Consider the following 18,697-nt stretch of genomic DNA (forward strand, 5'->3'; position numbering starts at 1 on the left):
AGAAACACCCTGATACATCCCTTCTCAGGCGGTGCGTCACACGTTTCACGTGAATATTTCACCCTGGTTACAACTTAATCGCGGTGTGAAGATATGTGTGATCATTTTTGTTAGAAAATCAAAAGTAAATTGCATTGCGAGAGTTGTTTTTAAACAAATGCATTGTCAACTGACAGCGAGAGCACTGTATTTTATGTAGCCTAATTTTCGAATTTGCTAGGTTTTATATTTTATCATTTTACTGACATTTGGGTTCTCCTACGTTCTGTACCGCTTCAGACGTTTCCTCCGCATGAACCTATATGTAACACGCTGGGATATAACTTACATGAAGGAGAGGCGATACAACTTTGGAATGGTCAGCAGTCCGAACATGACCATAAAGGGATCGAGCCTACAGGAACACACAGGAACATTGGAAAGTTTATGTTCCTCAAATGAGCTCAAATGCATTTCTGAAGAAAATTCTGACTGATTTGTTTTGTACTGCAGAAATTTCTGGAAGAATCTTTTTTATACCTCCAGAAATTTCTGCCAGACATTTATTATTTACCACTTTGTATTATGTACTTCAAAATATCGCTCAGCAGTCATTTTTGTAGTAAACTACACGTTGGTGTTGAAACATTAGGCTCTGTAGTCAATCAATATATTTTGCAGTAAGAGAAAATCATTTGGCCTGATAGACTAGGGAATCATATCAAGATTTTCAACAAATCATTTCATACTCTCATGGCTTCAAATGCCCGATTAGCTACAATGAAAACCAAATGGTGGATTTTTCATACTTTTATTATACATGGTTTGATACAGAAAAATGGCGTGACACTATAGTTCATGAAAGTCAGCCTAACAAGTATGATATTGAAACCACCTAGTCCCACAGTAGTTGTAAGTGTGGCATCACGTTCGAGTGATTAGAGGACGGTGCACAATCATTCGGGGCACAACTGCGAGTTTTCCAGGTGGTACCCGGTGCAAGTAATGCCCATCACAGTGGCTTTTTGTCAAGTACCAACTACTTGTCCTCCACAGCTCGTTCAAGTCTTGGTGGATCAAGTGATTCATACTGAATGAAAAAGAAAGACAACGTTACAAGTAAGCACTTACAAATTGGTGACATGTAGAATTAGTATTGTCGTAACATTGGTTTTCAGCCATCAGCGCGTATTGTTTCTCATAATTAATGCTATCTGTCTCTGCTAATCAATTTGAATGGCACTGACAGCATCGAAGCAATGCATTTCATACTTCATCTCGCCATGTGTGTTGATCAAACAACCGCGACCATAATTTTAAAGGTTTAAATTGTTACAATATTCCCAGGTGTATGGGATCCATTTCTACCTTATGGCACTAAGCTTACATATTTACAACAGTAATGCTATTCTACAACTACCTACAGATGCAAGGACAAACATGTAAAACATATATGAATAAATATATTAAATTACATGCAACACAGAACTAGTCCCTACATAATTTTTCTTGAATAGCGAAAACTTTACCACAACAAACGTGTATCATGACCCATTTTAACGTCCATCTACTCAAGTGACAGATGATCTCATCAATACATGTTTTAGATTCATCACGGATACCTCATGTTGCCAAATGCAGTAGAAATTAGTCCTGTGCCTCAAGCTGTCAATGTAAGCACTCTTGGTTTGATAACTTCACCTCTGTAATGGGAAAACAGACAAACTGACTTAATTGTAGTAAAGGCCAAACATAACATAAGCTCAATGCATCACAACCTAAAAACAGTTCTGCACCAACATTACTAAGAAAGTTGTTGGCACTTCCAGTTAAATGACATCATTTCCCGTTTGGAAAGAAGACAACTTCAAAACAGAGAGTGTTATTCCACAAGCTACCATAAACAGAAAGTTATAAGCACTTTTGGTGTAATGACCTTGACCTCAATTTAAGAGAATCACATGTTTGATTATTTTTAGTTGAAAACATAGGTGTAAGCTCTTACAAACATGTTATACACACACATTATTTCCCCAGTACAGAAAGAGCAGAAGTACCTTAAGACCAATCATAGAAGGTCACTCAAAACCTCATCACTTCAAAGCGCCACCCCCAGGACGTCGTCCATCCACAACTGGTGATGAGAACTGGTTGTAAAATCATAATTGCTGAACTAGTGACGTGCCAACCAATCGATCTTAGGAATTAATTGGTTTGTTTCATTTTAATGTTTTTCAGTGCTATGTCCACAGAATCTAGAATACACTTAACAAAAAACAAACAAACAAACATGAATGCTGACCTTCGACGTGAAAACATTTGGGGGATTATTATGGAAAATTGCATTTGATTGCCTAGTCATTTAGACCTTATAGTAGGTCTTCGTCATTTCAATTAATTGTAACTACATTGAACGATTTTTATTATTGAGAACACGTGACCTTGACATTATCAATATCAACTGCAATATTTTCAAGGGTTAACCAGTATATAAAACCCAATATGAAGTCTCATGGTGGAATTCTATGTCACAACGAAAATATGGTTCATGCTTTTCATTGAAAATAGGTCACTGTGACCTAACAAATATCTGCAGAAATAGACACTGAAGTGAAAGGCACTGTTCTGCCTCCAGGGTGTCCTCGTGACAGTGACACTGAATATCTTCTGGCAATCATTTCCTCAAGAGGTCTCGAATAATTTCGTGACAGTGAATTATCACTGAATATCTTCTTAGCAATCAATGCTTCGAGATTAACATTCTTGGAACTTTCATACCTCTTCATGACAGCAAAGTGTCATTGAAAATATTCTTCGTAATCAACGCCTCAAAACGGCCGATTGGAATTCTTCTGTCTCCACGGTGTCAACGTGAAAGTGAAGTTACGCAAAATATATACTTGGCAATGAATGCCTCGATTTGTCCTTATGGAAATCTTCTGCCACCTGGGTGTCTTCATGACAGTGAAGGGTCATTTAAATTTTTTTAGTAATCAATGCCTGGAAATGGCCTCTTAGAACTCTTCTGCATCCAAGATGTCTTCGTGACAGGAAGTGCCATTTTAAAAATATTGGTAATCAATGCATCGAGATGTCCTCATGGATCTCTTCTGGCTCCAGGGTGTCTTCGTGACGAAGAAGTATCATAGAATATATCCTCAGCAATCAATGCCTCGAAATGTCCTCTTATGAATCTCTTCTGAATGCGAGGTGTCTTTGTGACAGTAAAGTGCCACTCAATATATTCTTGGCAATCCATGCCTCGAGATGGAATTCTTCTGCTTCCAGGGTGTCTTCGTGACATTGTATTGACACTGAATATATCCTTGCCCGTCGTTGCCTCCTCATGATAAATGCCACTCCTCTGCCTCCAAGTTGTCGTCGTGACGGAATTGTCAGTGAATATAATCTTGGCAATCATTGCCCCTCGTGGAGTTATTGGCACTCTTCTGTCTCAAATGTGTCTTCGTGACAATGAAGTGCGACTCAATATAATCTTGGCAATCAATGCCTCGAGATATCAAGGAACTCTTTTGCTTCCAAGCTGTCGTCGTGACAGTGAAGTGTCTCTGAATATATTCTTAGCAATCAATGTCTCGAAATGTCCTCATGGAATTCTTCTGTCTCAAGGGTGTCGTCGTGACAGTAAAGTGTCACGGCACGGAACGTATCCTTAGCAATCGATGAATAGAAATATCCTCTTGAAAGCCTTCTGTCTCAAGGGGGTCTTCGTGACAATGAAGTGCCACTCAATGTAATCTTGGCAATCAATGCCTCGAGATGTCATAGAACTCTTCTGCATCCAAGGTGTTTTCGTGACAGTGAAGTGTCACGGAATGTTTTCTTAGCAATCAATAAATCGAAATGTCATCATGGAATTATTCTGCATCCAGAGTGTCTTCCTGACAGTAAAGTGTCACGGCACAGAACGTATTCTTAGCAATCGATGAATAGAAATATCCTCTTGAAAGCCTTCTGTCTCAAGGGTGTCTTCGTGACAATGAAGTGTTACCGAATGTAATCTTGGCAATCAATGCCTCGAGATGTCATAGAACTCTTCTGCATTCAAGGTGTCTTCCTGACAGTGAAGTGTCACTGAATATATTCTTAGCAATACATGCCTCGAAATATCCTCTTCAAACTCTTCTGTCTCAAGGCTGTCTTCCTGACAATGAAGTGCCACTCAATATAATCTTGGCAATCAATGCCTTGAAATGTCATAGAACTCTTCTGCATCCAAGGTGCCTTCGTGACAGTGAAATGTCAAGGAATGTATTCATAGCAATCAATGCCTCCAAATGTCCTAAAGGAATTATTCTGCATCCAGAGTGTCTTCCTGACAGTAAAGTGTCACGGCACAGAACGTATTCTTAGCAATCGATGAATAGAATATCCTCTTGAAAGCCTTCTGTCTCAAGGGTGTCTTCGTGACAATGAAGTGCCACTCAATATAATCTTGGCAATCTATGCCTCGAGATGTCATAGAACTCTTCTGCATCCAAGGTGTCTTTGTGACAGTGAAATGTCAAGGAGTATATTCTTAGCAATCCATGCCTCGTAATATCCTCTTGAAACTTATCTGTCGCAAGGGTGTCTTCTTGACAATGAAATGCCACTCAATATAATCTTGGTAATCCATGCCTCGAAATATCCTCTTCAAACTCTTCTCTCTCAAGGGTGTCTTCCTGACAGTGAAGTGTCACTGAAAATCTTCTTGGTATTCATTGCCTCAAGATGCGTCATGTCACTGTTTTCCCTCCAGGGTTTCTCGTGCCAGAGAAGTGCCACTTAATAATTCTTGGCAATCAATGCCTCGAAATGTGCACTTTGATCTCTTCTGCCTCCATTGTGCCTTCGTGACAGTCAATTTCCACTGAATATCTTATTAGCAGCATCACTGCATTCATAAGTCATCTTAACCCCCTTTTGCCTCCAGTGTGTGACCGTCGTTATCCAATGGTCGGGCATGCTTCAGGCGGATACAAAGAGGCTGACACTGCCTCTGACAACCAAACAATCCCCGATTTTGAACCTAAATCTAAATAATTTGGAAGTGTCTTTCTATAAAGTGATGCGCCTAAGTGCAGGTTGTTAGTGCGGGTTAGTGCAGGTTAGTGGAGTGTTAAGTCTCTGAACCTAACGTGCCTCAGAAGCATACCCGACCCTTAGATCGAGGTCTCCAGAGGTCTTATTTGGGTACCAGTGACCATGGAAGGTGGGAAACCTGGTACCGGAGAGTCTCCTGGTGATGCATTTTGCCTCAAGGATGTCTTATTGGCAGACATATTCCTATAGAGGTCTTCTTGGTTATTTTCTGCCCCCAGAAGTCTTGTTGGCACTCTAATGCTTCCTGTGTTTCTTCGTGACAGTCAATTGCCACTGAACAGACTCTTGGCAACCATTGCCTCCAGACGTCTCCTTGCAACTCGTCTGTGTCTCTTTTGTGATTTGTTACAGACTATCCTCTTGGCCATCAATGTTTTTTCAGAAGATATCTAGGCACCTTTCAGCCTCCATGGTGTCGTCGTGACAGTAAAGAGCCACTTAAAATATTCTCAGCAATCAATGTCTCGAGATGTCCTCTTGGAACTCTTGTGACTAAAGGGTGTCATCGTGACAGTAAAATGTCAAGGAATGTATTCTTGGCAATCAATGCCTCGAGATTTCCTTTTAGAACTCTTCTCCCTCAATGACGACTTTGTGATTTTTAAGTGTCACTGAATGCATTCTTGGCAATCAATGCCTCGAAATGTCCTCATGGAATTCTTCTACCTCCAGGGTGTCTTCCTGAAAATGAAGTACCACGGAACGTTTCCTTAGCGATCAAAAAATAGAAATATCCTCTTCAAACTCTTCCGTCTCAATGGTGTCTTCGTAACAGTGAAGTGCCACTCAATATAATCTTTGTAATCAATGCGTCGAGATGTCAAGGAACTCTTCTGCATCCAAGGTGTCTTCGTGAGAGTGAAGTGTCACTGAATGTTTTCTTAGCAATCAATGAATCGAAATGTCCTCATGGAATTCTTCTGCCTCAAGGGTATCTTCGTAACAGTGAAGTGCCACTCAATATAATCTTTGTAATCAGTGCGTCGAGATGTCAAGGAACTCTTCTGCATACAAGGTGTCTTCGTGAGAGTGAAGTGTCACTCAATATAATCTTTGTAATCAGTGCGTCGAGATGTCCTCATGGAATTCTTCTGCCTCTAGGGTGTTTTCGTAACAGTGAAGTGCCACTCAATATAATCTTTGTAATCAATGCTTTGAGATGTCAAGGAACTCTTCTGCATCCAAGGTGTCTTCGTGAGAGTGAAGTTTCACCGAATGTAATCTTGGCAATCAATGCCTCGAGATGTCATAGAACTCTTCTGCATTCAAGGTGTCTTCGTGACAGTGAAGTGTCACTGACTGTTTTCTCAGCAATCAATGAATCGAAATGTCCTCATGGAATTTATCTGCCTCTAGGGTGTCTTCGTGACAGTGAAGTGCCACTCAATATAATCTTTGGAATCAATGCGTCGAGATGTCAAGGAACTCTTCTGCATCCAAGGTGTCTTCGTGAGAGTGAAGTGTAACTGAATGTTTTAATAGCAATCCATGCCTCGTAATATCCACTTTAATTTAATGTCTCAAGGGTGTCTTCGTGACAATGATGTGCCACTCAATATAATCTTGGACATTAATGCCTCGAGATGTCATAGAATTCTTCTGCATCCAAGGTGACTTCGTGACAGTGAAGTGTCACTGAATGTTTTCATAGCAATTAAAAAATCGATCTATCCTCTTCAAACTCATCTGTCTCAAGGGTGTCTTCATAACAATGAAGTGCCACTCAAAATTATCTTGACCATTAATGCCTCGAGATGTCAGAGAATTGTTCTGCATCCAAGGTGTTTTCGTGACAATGAAGTGTCACTGAACGTATTCTTAGCAATCAATGCCTCGAAATGTCCCTACGGAAAATCTTCTGCTTCCAGGGTGTCTTTGTGACAGTGAAATGTCACTGAACGTATCCTCAGCAATGAATGAATAGAAATATCCCCTTCAAACTCTTCTGTCTCAAGGGTGTCCTCTTGACAATCAAGTGCCACTCAATATAATCTTCACCATAAATGCCTCGAGATGTCAGAGAATTCTTCTGCATCCAAGGTGTCTTCGTGACAGTGAAGTGTCACTGAATGTAATCTTGACAATCAATGCCTCGAAATGTCCTCATCGAATGTAATAGAACTCTTCTGTCTCAAATGTGTCTTCGTGACAGTGAAGTGCCACTCAATATTATCTGGCAATCAACGCCTCGAGATGTCATAGAACCCTTCTGCATCCAAGGTGTCTTCGTGACAATGAAGTGTCACTGAATGTATTTAATCAATGAATCGAAATATCCTCTTCAAACCCTCCTCTCTCAAGGGTGTCTTCGTGACAGTGAAGTGTCACTCAATATTATCTTGGCAATCAATGCCTCGAGATGTCATAGAATTCTTATGCATTCAATGTGTCTTCGTGACAGTGAAGTGTAAAGGAATGTATTCATAGCAATCAATGAATCGAAATGTCCTCAGGTATTTCTTCTGCCTCCAGGTTGTCTTTGTGACAGTGAAGTGTCACTGAATATAAATTTTAGCAATACATGCTTTGAAAGATCCTCTTCAAACTCTTCTGTCTCAAGGGTGTCTTCGTGACAATGAAGTGCCACTCAATATATTCTTGGCAATCAATGCCTTGAGATGTCATGGAACTCTTCTGCATTCAAGGTGTCTTCGTGACAGTGAAGTGTAAAGGAATGTATTCATAGCAATCAATGAATCGAAATGTCCTCAGGTATTTCTTCTGCCTCCAGGTTGTCTTTGTGACAATGAAGTGTCACTGAATGTATTCATAGCAATGAATGAATCGAAATATCCTCTTCAAACTCTTCTCTCTCAAGGGTGTCTTCGTGACAATGAAGTGCCACTCAATATATTCTTGGCAATCAATGCCTGGAAATATCATGGGACTCTTCTGCATCCAAGGTGTCTTCGTGACAGTGAAGTGTCACTGAATGTATTCTTTGCAATCAATGAATCAAAATGTCTTGATGGAATTCTTCTGCCTCCAGGGTGTTTTCCTGACAGCGAAGTGTCACTGAACGTATCCTCAGCAATGAATGAACGGAAATATCCTCTTCAAACTATTCTGTCTCAAGGGTGTCTTCGTGGCAGTGAAGTGCCATTCAATATAAAGTTGGCAATCAATGCCTCGAGATGTCATAGAACTCTTCTACATCCAAGGTGACTTCGTGACAGTGAAGTGTCACTGAATGTATTCATAGCAATGAATGAATAGAAATATCCCCTTCAAACTCTTCTGTCTCAAGGGTGTCCTCTTGACAATCAAGTGCCACTCAATATAATCTTCACCATAAATGCCTCGAGATGTCAGAGAATTCTTCTGCATCCAAGGTGTCTTCGTGACAGTGAAGTGTCACTGAATGTAATCTTGACAATCAATGCCTCGAAATGTCCTCATCGAATGTAATAGAACTCTTCTGTCTCAAATGTGTCTTCGTGACAGTGAAGTGCCACTCAATATTATCTGGCAATCAACGCCTCGAGATGTCATAGAACCCTTCTGCATCCAAGGTGTCTTCGTGACAATGAAGTGTCACTGAATGTATTTAATCAATGAATCGAAATATCCTCTTCAAACCCTCCTCTCTCAAGGGTGTCTTCGTGACAGTGAAGTGTCACTCAATATTATCTTGGCAATCAATGCCTCGAGATGTCATAGAATTCTTATGCATTCAATGTGTCTTCGTGACAGTGAAGTGTAAAGGAATGTATTCATAGCAATCAATGAATCGAAATGTCCTCAGGTATTTCTTCTGCCTCCAGGTTGTCTTTGTGACAGTGAAGTGTCACTGAATATAAATTTTAGCAATACATGCTTTGAAAGATCCTCTTCAAACTCTTCTGTCTCAAGGGTGTCTTCGTGACAATGAAGTGCCACTCAATATATTCTTGGCAATCAATGCCTTGAGATGTCATGGAACTCTTCTGCATTCAAGGTGTCTTCGTGACAGTGAAGTGTAAAGGAATGTATTCATAGCAATCAATGAATCGAAATGTCCTCAGGTATTTCTTCTGCCTCCAGGTTGTCTTTGTGACAATGAAGTGTCACTGAATGTATTCATAGCAATGAATGAATCGAAATATCCTCTTCAAACTCTTCTCTCTCAAGGGTGTCTTCGTGACAATGAAGTGCCACTCAATATATTCTTGGCAATCAATGCCTGGAAATATCATGGGACTCTTCTGCATCCAAGGTGTCTTCGTGACAGTGAAGTGTCACTGAATGTATTCTTTGCAATCAATGAATCAAAATGTCTTGATGGAATTCTTCTGCCTCCAGGGTGTTTTCCTGACAGCGAAGTGTCACTGAACGTATCCTCAGCAATGAATGAACGGAAATATCCTCTTCAAACTATTCTGTCTCAAGGGTGTCTTCGTGGCAGTGAAGTGCCATTCAATATAAAGTTGGCAATCAATGCCTCGAGATGTCATAGAACTCTTCTACATCCAAGGTGACTTCGTGACAGTGAAGTGTCACTGAATGTATTCATAGCAATGAATGAATCGAAATATCTTCTTCAAACTCTTCTCTCTCGAATGTGTCTTCATGACAGGGGCGGTCGGGTAGCCTAGTGGTTAAAGCGTTCGCTCGTCACGCCGAAGACCCGGGTTCGATTCCCGACATGGGTACAATGTGTGAAGCCAATTTCTGGTGTCCCCCGCCGTGATATTGCTGGAATATTGCTAAAAGCGGCGTAAAACCATACTCACTCACTCACTCTTCGTGACAGTGAAGTGACACTCAGTATAATCTTGCAATCAATGCCTCGAGATGTCAGAGAATTCTTCTGCATCCAAGGTGTCTACGTGGCAATGAAGTGTCAAGGAATGTATTCTCAGCAATCAATGCCTCGAAACGTCCTCATGGAATTCTTCTGCCTCAAGGATGTTTTCCTGACAGTGAAGTGTCACCGAACGTATCTTCAGCAATGAATGAATAGAAATATCATCTTCAAACTCTTCTGTCTCAAATGTGTCTTCGTGGCAATGAAATGCCATTCAATATAATCTTCACCATAAATGCCTCGAGATGTCAAAGAATTCTTCTAAATCCAAGGTGTCTTCGTGACAGTGAAGTGTCACTGAATGTATTCATAGCAATGAATGAATCGAAATATCCTCTTCAAACTCTTCTATCTCGAATGTGTCTTCGTGACAGTGAAGTGACACTCAGTATAATCTTGCAATCAATGCCTCGAGATGTCAGAGAATTCTTCTGCATCCAAGGTGTCTTCGTGACAGTGAAGTGTCACTGAATGTATTCATAGCAATCAATGTCTCCAAATGTTCTCATGGAATTCTTCTGCCTCCAGGTTGTCTTTGTGACAGTGAAGTGTCACTGAATATATTTTTAGCAATACATGCCTCGAAAGATCCTCTTCAAACTTTTCTGTCTCAAGGGTGTCTTCGTGACAATGAAGTGCCACTCAATATATTCTTGGCAATCAATGCCTCGAGATGTCATGGAACTCTTCTGCATCCAAGGTGTCTTCGTGACAGTAAAGTATCACTGAATGTATTCTTTGCAATCAATGCCTCCAAATATCCTAAAGGAATTATTCTGCGTCCAGAGTGTCTTCCTGACAGACAGTAAACTCTTGTCTGACGGATGTCTCGTTGACAATGAGGTGCCGCTCAATATAATCTTGGTAATCAATGCGTCGAGTTGTCATGAAACTCTTCGGTATCCAAGGTGTCTTCGTGACAGTGAAGTGTCACCGAATGTATTCACAGCAATCAATGCCTCGAAATGTCCTCTTCAAACTCTTTTGTCTCAATGGTGTCTTCGTGACAATGAAGTGCCACTCCATCCAATTTTGTCAATTACATTCCAAATTTCCAATGTCCGCGTATTGTCTTCAGATAACACCCATTTTTTTGCAGGTGAATCGATCAAAATCATGTGCACAGCACTATAGTGACAAAAGTGGTTTTTCACCTGCAACTGGTCACGTGGCCACAATACCGCACGTGTTTTCAGCAAACTTGTTAGCAGTCATTAATAAAAAAAGAAAAACACAAGAAAACAAAAGTCTTTACGGCCATTTGTCATGCCACGCCTTTCAAATGTGAAACGTGAACGTGCCATCGGCATGTTGAAGACGGGAACGTCTGTAGCTGAAGTCGCAAGGACGATGGGTTGTAGTCGGCGGACTGTTTATGATTTACAGACGCGTCTACAGCAAACGGGTACCACCGCTGATCACCCTCGGCTAGGCAGACCACGTGTGACGTCACATGCAGAGGATCGTCAGATTGCCTTACATCACCTCCGTAACCGATTTTTGACGGCTACATCAACCAGAAATGAACTGTTTAGGGGTAGACTGAGTGCGCAAACTGTTCGAAACCGTCTGAGAACTGTTCACCTTCAAGCACGACTGTCATACTGCGGGCTGATTCTGACTCAATTACACAGACGTCAACGTCAATTGTGGGCACAGCGACACTTACGATGGACTCAGAGGAATAGGAATCATATCGTCTTCAGTGATGAATCCCGATTTAATCTTCGATTTGCTGATGGTAGGGCGAGGGTGTGGAGGCGCCGTCATGAACGTTACGCCTAGTGTTGTGTACAGGAAGTTGACAGATTTCGAGGCGGAAGTGTCATGGTGTGGGGTGCTTTCTGTGGCAATGTACGTTCCAGGCTTCTTGTCATCAGTGGCAACCTCAACGCTGCTGCTTACCGCGACCAGAACTTCTGCCTTTTATGGTAGCACATGCTCCCGGTTTGATCTTCCAACACGACAAAGCCAGACCCCATAAAGCAATTTTGACAAGGAATTTCCTTCCGAATGCGGGAGTCAACGTCATGGACTGGCCGTCAAGGTCTCCCGACCTCAATCCCATCGAACACGTCTGGGATGCTCTTGGCAGAAGTCTGCGCACTCTCCAGAACCAACCACAGAATTAGCAAGATCTTGGCACCGTTTTGCAGCAACAATGGCGTCGTCTTTCCAATTATGTGTTCACAAGCATCAAAAGGTCCATGCGGAGGCGTTGTGCGGCAGTTGTCAACGCACATGGTGGCCAAAGACGCTACCGAACTTGTGTGCCATCAGATCCTCGTGCTTGTGACTTATGATTTAAACTGTTGATGTTATTACGGAATACCGTAGGTGCTTGGAACAAATCATGGTTACCACCGTTAATTCAAATCCTTCTTTGGACATTAATGATTAAAAATTACCTTCTCTGATACATTTGTCCGGTATATATCATATATGGGATTACTTTTAAATATGTGAATTTTTTTTATTTGACTCAGTATATTCTTGGCAATCAATGCCTCTAAATGTCCTCATCAAATTCTTCTGCTTCTAGGGTGTCTTCGTGACAGTGAAATGTCACTGAATATATTCTTAGCAATCAATGCCTCGAAATATCCTCTTAAAATTCTTCTGTCTCAAGGGTGTCTTCCTGGACAGTGAAGTGCCACTCAATATAATCTTTGCAATCAATGCCTCAAGAGAATTCTTCTGCATCCATGGTGTCTTCTTGACAGTGAGGTGTCACTGAACGTATTCTTAGCAATCAATGCCTCGAAATATCCTCTTCAAATTCTTCTGTCTCAAGGGTATCTTCCTGACAGTGAAGTGCCACTCAATATAATATTTGTAATCAATGCGTCGAGTTGTCATAGAACTCTTCTGCAACCAAGGTGTCTTCGTGACAGTGAAGTGTCACTGAATGTATTCATAGCAATCAATGCCTCGAAATGTCATCATGGATATATTTTGCCTCCTTGGTGTCTTCCTGACAGTGAAGTGTCACTGAACGTATCCTCAGCAATCAATGAATAGAAATATCCTCTTCAAACTCCTTTGTCTCAAGGGTGTCTTCGTGACAATGAAGTGCCACTCAATATAATCTTGGCAATAAATGCCTCGAGATGTCATAGAACTCTTCTGCATCCAGGGCGTCTTCGTGACAGTGAAGTGTCATTGACTGTATACTGAACCAAATTAAAAACTTCACAATCCTAACATTTTAACATTTTGACCAGTTATCATTGTGGGCCCTTATTGTTTATTTAAACAGTAATGGTCACGATACTGCGGGCTGATTCTGACTCAATTACACAGACGTCAACGTCAATTGTGGGCATAGCGACACTTACGATGGACTCAGAGGCATTGGAATCAAGTCGTCTTCAGTGATGAATCCCGATTTAATCTTCGATTTTCTGATGGTAGGGCGAGGGTGTGGAGGCGCCGTCATGAACGTTACGCCCAGTGTTGTGTACAGGAAGTTGACAGATTTCGAGGCGGAAGTGTCATGGTGTGGGGTGCTTTCTGTGGCAATGTACGTTCCAGGCTTCTTGTCATCAGTGGCAACCTCAAGGCTGCTGCTTACCGCGACCAGGTACTGGCACCAGAACTTCTGCCTTTTATGGCAGCACATGCACCCGGTTTTTTTATCTTCCAACACGACTATGCCAGACCCCATAAAGCAATTTTGACAAGGAATTTCCTTCCGAATGCGGGAGTCAACGTCATGGACTGGCCGTCAAGGTCTCCCGACCTCAATCCCATCGAACACGTCTGGGATGCTCTTGGCAGAAGTCTGCGCACTCTCCAGAACCAACCACAGAATTAGCAAGATCTTGGCACCGTTTTGCAGCAACAATGGCGTCGTCTTTCCAATTATGTGTTCACAAGCATCAAAAGGTCCATGCGGAGGCGTTGTGTGGCAGTTGTCAACGCAGATGGTGGCCATACACGCTACTGAACTTGTGTGCCATCAGATTCTCGTGCTTGGGACTTATGATTTGAACTGTTGATGTTATTACGGAATACCGTAGGTGCTTGGAGCAAATCATGGTTACCACCGTTAATTCAAATCCTTCTTTGGACATTAATGATTAAAAATTACCTTCTCTGATACATTTGTCCGGTATATATCATATATGGGATTACTTTTAAATATGTGAGGTTTTTAATTTGACTCAGTATATTCTTGGCAATCAATGCCTCGAAATGTCCTCATCGAATTCCTCTGTCTCAAGGGTGTCTTCCTGACAGTGAAGTGCCACTCAATATAATCTTGGCAATCAATGCCTCGAGAGAACTCTTCTGCATCCATGGTGTCTTCATGACAGTGAGGTGTCACTGAACGTATTCTTAGCAATCAATCCCTCGAAATATCCTCATGAAATTCTTCTGTCTCAAAGGTGTCTCCGTATCATTGAAGTGTCTTTAAATGTATTTTTAGCAAGCAATGAATTGAAATGTCCTTTGAGAAACCTTATGCCTCGAAGCTGTCTTTGTGAACAGTGAAGTGCCACTAATTCCACTTTTTCCATTTTATGCCTCGAGATGTCCTTATGGAATTCTTCTGTTTAATGAGTGTCTTCGTAAAATTGAAATGTCAAACAATACATTCTTGGCAATCAATGCCTCGAGATTTCCTTTCAGAACTCTTCTGCATCCAGGGTGTCTTCGTGACAGTGAAATATCACTGAATATATTCTTAGCAATCAATTCCTCAAAATATCCTCTTAGAACTCTTCAGCCTGAAGGTTTCTTTGTGACAGTGAAGTGTCACTGAATGTTTCCTCAGCAATCAATGTCTCGAAATGTCCTCATCGAATTCTTCTGTCTCAAGGGTGTCTCCGTAACAGTGAAGTGTCTTTGAATGTATTTTTAGCAATCAATGAATTGAAATGTCCTTTAAGAAACCTTATGCGTCCATGCTGTCTTTATGACAGTGAAGTGCCACTAAATTTAATCTTGGCAATCAATGCCTCGAGATGTCTTCAAGGAATTCGTCCGCCTCCAGGGTGTCTTCGTGACTGTGATGTGTCACTGAATATCTTCTAGGCATTCATTGCCTCAAGATGCGTCATGTCACTGTTTTCCCTCCAGGGTGTGTTCGTGCCAGAGAAGTGCCACTTAATAATTCTTGGCAATCAATGCCTTGAAATGTGCACTTTGATCTCTTCTGCCTCCATTGTGCCTTCGTGACAGTCATTTTCCACTGAATATCTTATTAGCAGCATCACTGCATTCATAAGTCATCTTGACCCCCTTTTGCCTCCAGTGTGTGACCGTCATTATCCAATGGTCGGGCATGCTTCAGGCGGATACAAAGCGGCTGACACTGCCTCTGACAACCAAACAATCCCCGATTTTGAACCTAAATCTAAATAATTTGGAAGTGTCTTTCTATAAAGTGATGCGCCTAAGTGCAGGTTGTTAGTGCGGGTTAGTGCAGGTTAGTGGAGTGTTAAGTCTCTGAACCTAACGTGCCTCAGAAGCATACCCGACCCTTAGATCGAGGTCTCCAGAGGTCTTATTTGGGTACCAGTGACCATGGGAGTTGGGAAACCTGGTCCTGGAGAGTCTCCTGGTGATGCCTTTTGCCTAAAGGATGTCTTGTGGCAGACATATTCCTATAGGGGTCTTCTTGGTCAATTTCTGCCCCCAGAAGTCTTGTTGGCACTCTAATGCTTCCTGTGTTTCTTTGTGACAGTCAATTGCCACTGAACAGCTTCTTGGCAAACCTTGCCTCCAGAAGTCTCCTTGCAACTCGTCTGTCTCTCTTTTGTGTTTTGTTACAGACTATCCTCTTGGCCATCAATGTTTTTCAGAAGATATCTAGGCACCTTTCAGCCTCAGTGGTGTCGTCGTGAAGTGCCACTGAATATCTTCTTGACAATCATTGGTTCAAGAGTTCTTAAATGTCTTCTTTACAGTGAATTGTCACCGAATATCTTCAAGGAAATAATTGCTTCATGAACCGCAGGACGTCGTCGTGAAAGTACATTTTCACTGAAAATCCTTTTGGCAATCATAACTCATAGATTACTTATTGGCCCTGTCCTGCCTCCAGGGTGTCTTCGTGACAGTGAAGTGTCACTGAATATCTTTTCAGCAATCAATGCCTCGAAATGTCCTCTTAGCACACTTCTGCCTTCAGTTTGTCTTCGTGAAAGTGAATTACCACTGAATTTCTTCTTAGCAATCAATGCATCGAAATGTCCTCTTAAACCTCTTCTGCATCCACGGAGTCTTCGTGACAGAGAAGAGCCACTTGAATTTATTCTTAGCATTCAATGCCTCGAAATGGCTTATAAGATCTCTTCTTTGGTGTCTTCATGACAGAGAAGTCACTTGGTATATTCTTGGCAATCAATGCCTCGAAATGTCTTCTTGGATCTCTTGTGCCTCCAGAGCGTCTACGTGTCAGTGAAATGTCACTTCTTGGCAATCAATGCCTCAACATGTTCTCCACTGCCTGTAAAGTGTCTTCGTGGTGTCATTGAATATATTCTTAACAATCATTGCCTCGAAATGGCCTATTAAATCTCTTCTGCTGTCTCTTCATGACAGGGAAGTGTCACTTGGTACATTCTTGGCAATCAATGACTCGAAATATGCACTTTGATCCCTTCTGCCCCCAGGGTGTCTTCGTGATAGTGAAGTGTCATTGAAAATATTCTTAGCAATCATTGCCTCGACATGTCCTATTAGATCTCTTCTGCTGTCTCCTCGTGACAATGAAGTGCCACTCAATCTAATCTAATCTTGGTAATGAATGCGTCGAGTTGTCATGAAACTCTTCTGCCTCCAGGGTGTCTTCGTGACAGTAAAGTGTCACTGAATATCTTCTCAGCCATCAATGCCTCGAAATGTCCTCTTAGAAATCTTCTACCTCCAGGATGTCTTCGTGACCGTCCCAATGGACTGTCTTTGTGACAGTGGTTGGTTGGTTGGTTGTTTAACGCCGCACTCAGCAATATTCCATATGACTATATGACGGCTGTCTGTAAATAATCGAGTCTGCACCAGACAATCCAGTGATTAATATCATGAGCATCGATACACGCAATTGGGATCAATGACATGCATCAACCAAGTCAGCGAGCCTGACCACCCGACCCCGTTAGTCACCTATTACGACAAGCAGAGTCACCTTTTACGGTAAGCATGGGTTGCTGAAGACCTATTCTACCACGGAATCTTCACGGGTCTTTTGTGACAGTGAAGTATCATTGAATATATTCTTAGCAATCATTGCCTCGAAATGTCCTATTAGATCTCTTCTACAGTGTCTTCGTGACAGAGAAGTGTCACTTGGTATATTCATGGCAATCAATGACTCGAAATATGCACTTTGATCTCTTCTGCCCCCAGAGTGTCTTCGTGGCAGTGAAATATCACTGACTATCTTCTTAGCAATCAATGCCTCAAAATGTCTTCTCAGAAACCTACTGCCTGTAGGGTGGCTTCGTGACAGTGAAATATCATTGAATATATTCTTAGTAATCATTGCCTCGAAATGTCCTCTTAGAAATCTTATGCTCCCAGGGTGTATTCGTGTCAGAAAAGTGCCACTTGAAACATTCTTAGCAATCAATGCCTCGAGATGTGCAGTTTCATACCTTCTGCCTCTCGTGTGTCTTCGTGACATTGAAGAGTCACTGAATATCCTTTTAGCAATCAATGCATTGACCAGTCCTCTTGGAAGCTTTCTGCCTCTAAAGTGTCTTCGTGACAGTGAAGTGTCAATAAATATCTTTTTAGCAATCAATGCCTCGAAATGTCCAATCAGAAAACTTCTGCCTACAGGGTGCCTTCGTGACAGTGACGAGTCACTGAATATCTTTTTAGCAATCAATGCCTCAAAATGTCCTCTTAGATCTCTTCTGGGGTGTATTCGTGCCGGTGAGGTGCCACGTGTCACTGAATATCATCTCAGCAGTCAATGCCTCGAAATGTTATCTGAGAAATCGTCTGCCTTCAGGGTGTCTTCGTGACAGTCCTATTGGATCTCTTCAACCCCCAGGGTGTCTTCGTGACAGAGAAGTGCCACTTAATACATTCTTTGCAATCATTGCTTCGAAATGTCATCTTAGATCTCTTCTGGGCATTCTTCCTCCCAGTGAGGTGTCACTGAATATCTTCTCAGCAGTTAATGCCTCGAAATGTTCTCTTAGAAATCTGCCTTCAGGATGTCTTCGTTACAGTCCTGATGGAACTCTTCTGCCTCTAGGGTGTCTTCGTGACAGTGAAATGTCATTGAATATATTCTTAGTAATCAATGCCTCGAAATGTCCTCTCAAAAATCTTCTGCCTCCAGGGCGTCTTCGTGGCAGAGAAGTGTCACTTGGTATACTCTTGGCAATCAATGCTTCAAAATGTCCTCTTAGAATTCTTCAGTCTCCAGGTTGTCTTCGTGACTGTGAAGTGCCACTCAATATTTTTGACAAATTAAAAACTTCACATTTTTAAAAGTAATCCCATATATGATATACAACGGACAAATGTATCCGAGAAGGTACTTTTTAATCATTAATGTCCAAAGAAGGATTTGAATTAACGGTGGTAACCATAATTAGTTCCAAGCACCTACGGTATTCCGTAATAACATCAACAGTTCAAATCATAAGTCCCAAGCACGAGAATCTGATGGCACACAAGTTCAGTAGCGTGTATGGCCACCATCTGCGTTGACAACTGCCACACAACGCCTCCGCATGGACCTTTTGATGCTTGTGAACACATGATCGGGAAGACGACGCCATTGTTGCTGCAAAACGGTGCCAAGATCTTGCTAATTCTGTGGTTGGTTCTGGAGAGTGCGCAGACTTCTGCCAAGAGCAT

General features: G+C 41.8%; 1 long non-coding RNA gene across 1 annotated transcript in view; it reads right to left on the bottom strand.

Moving 5' to 3' along the window:
- Nucleotides 1-774: 774 nt before the first annotated feature.
- The window catches only part of LOC125378211, a 48,650-nt gene continuing 30,727 nt past the window's right edge, over nt 775-18,697 (bottom strand). Inside the window, exons 2-3 of the long non-coding RNA XR_007220099.1 lie at nt 1,602-1,682; nt 775-1,069 (exon numbers count right to left, since the gene is read on the bottom strand). This is a non-coding gene — a long non-coding RNA (uncharacterized LOC125378211). The remainder of the gene's footprint in view (nt 1,070-1,601; nt 1,683-18,697) is intronic.

Source organism: Haliotis rufescens, unplaced genomic scaffold, assembly GCF_023055435.1.
Source record: "Haliotis rufescens isolate VD_foot unplaced genomic scaffold, xgHalRufe1.0.p SCAF_12, whole genome shotgun sequence".
In the NCBI taxonomy this organism is placed as follows: Eukaryota; Metazoa; Mollusca; class Gastropoda; order Lepetellida; family Haliotidae; genus Haliotis; species Haliotis rufescens.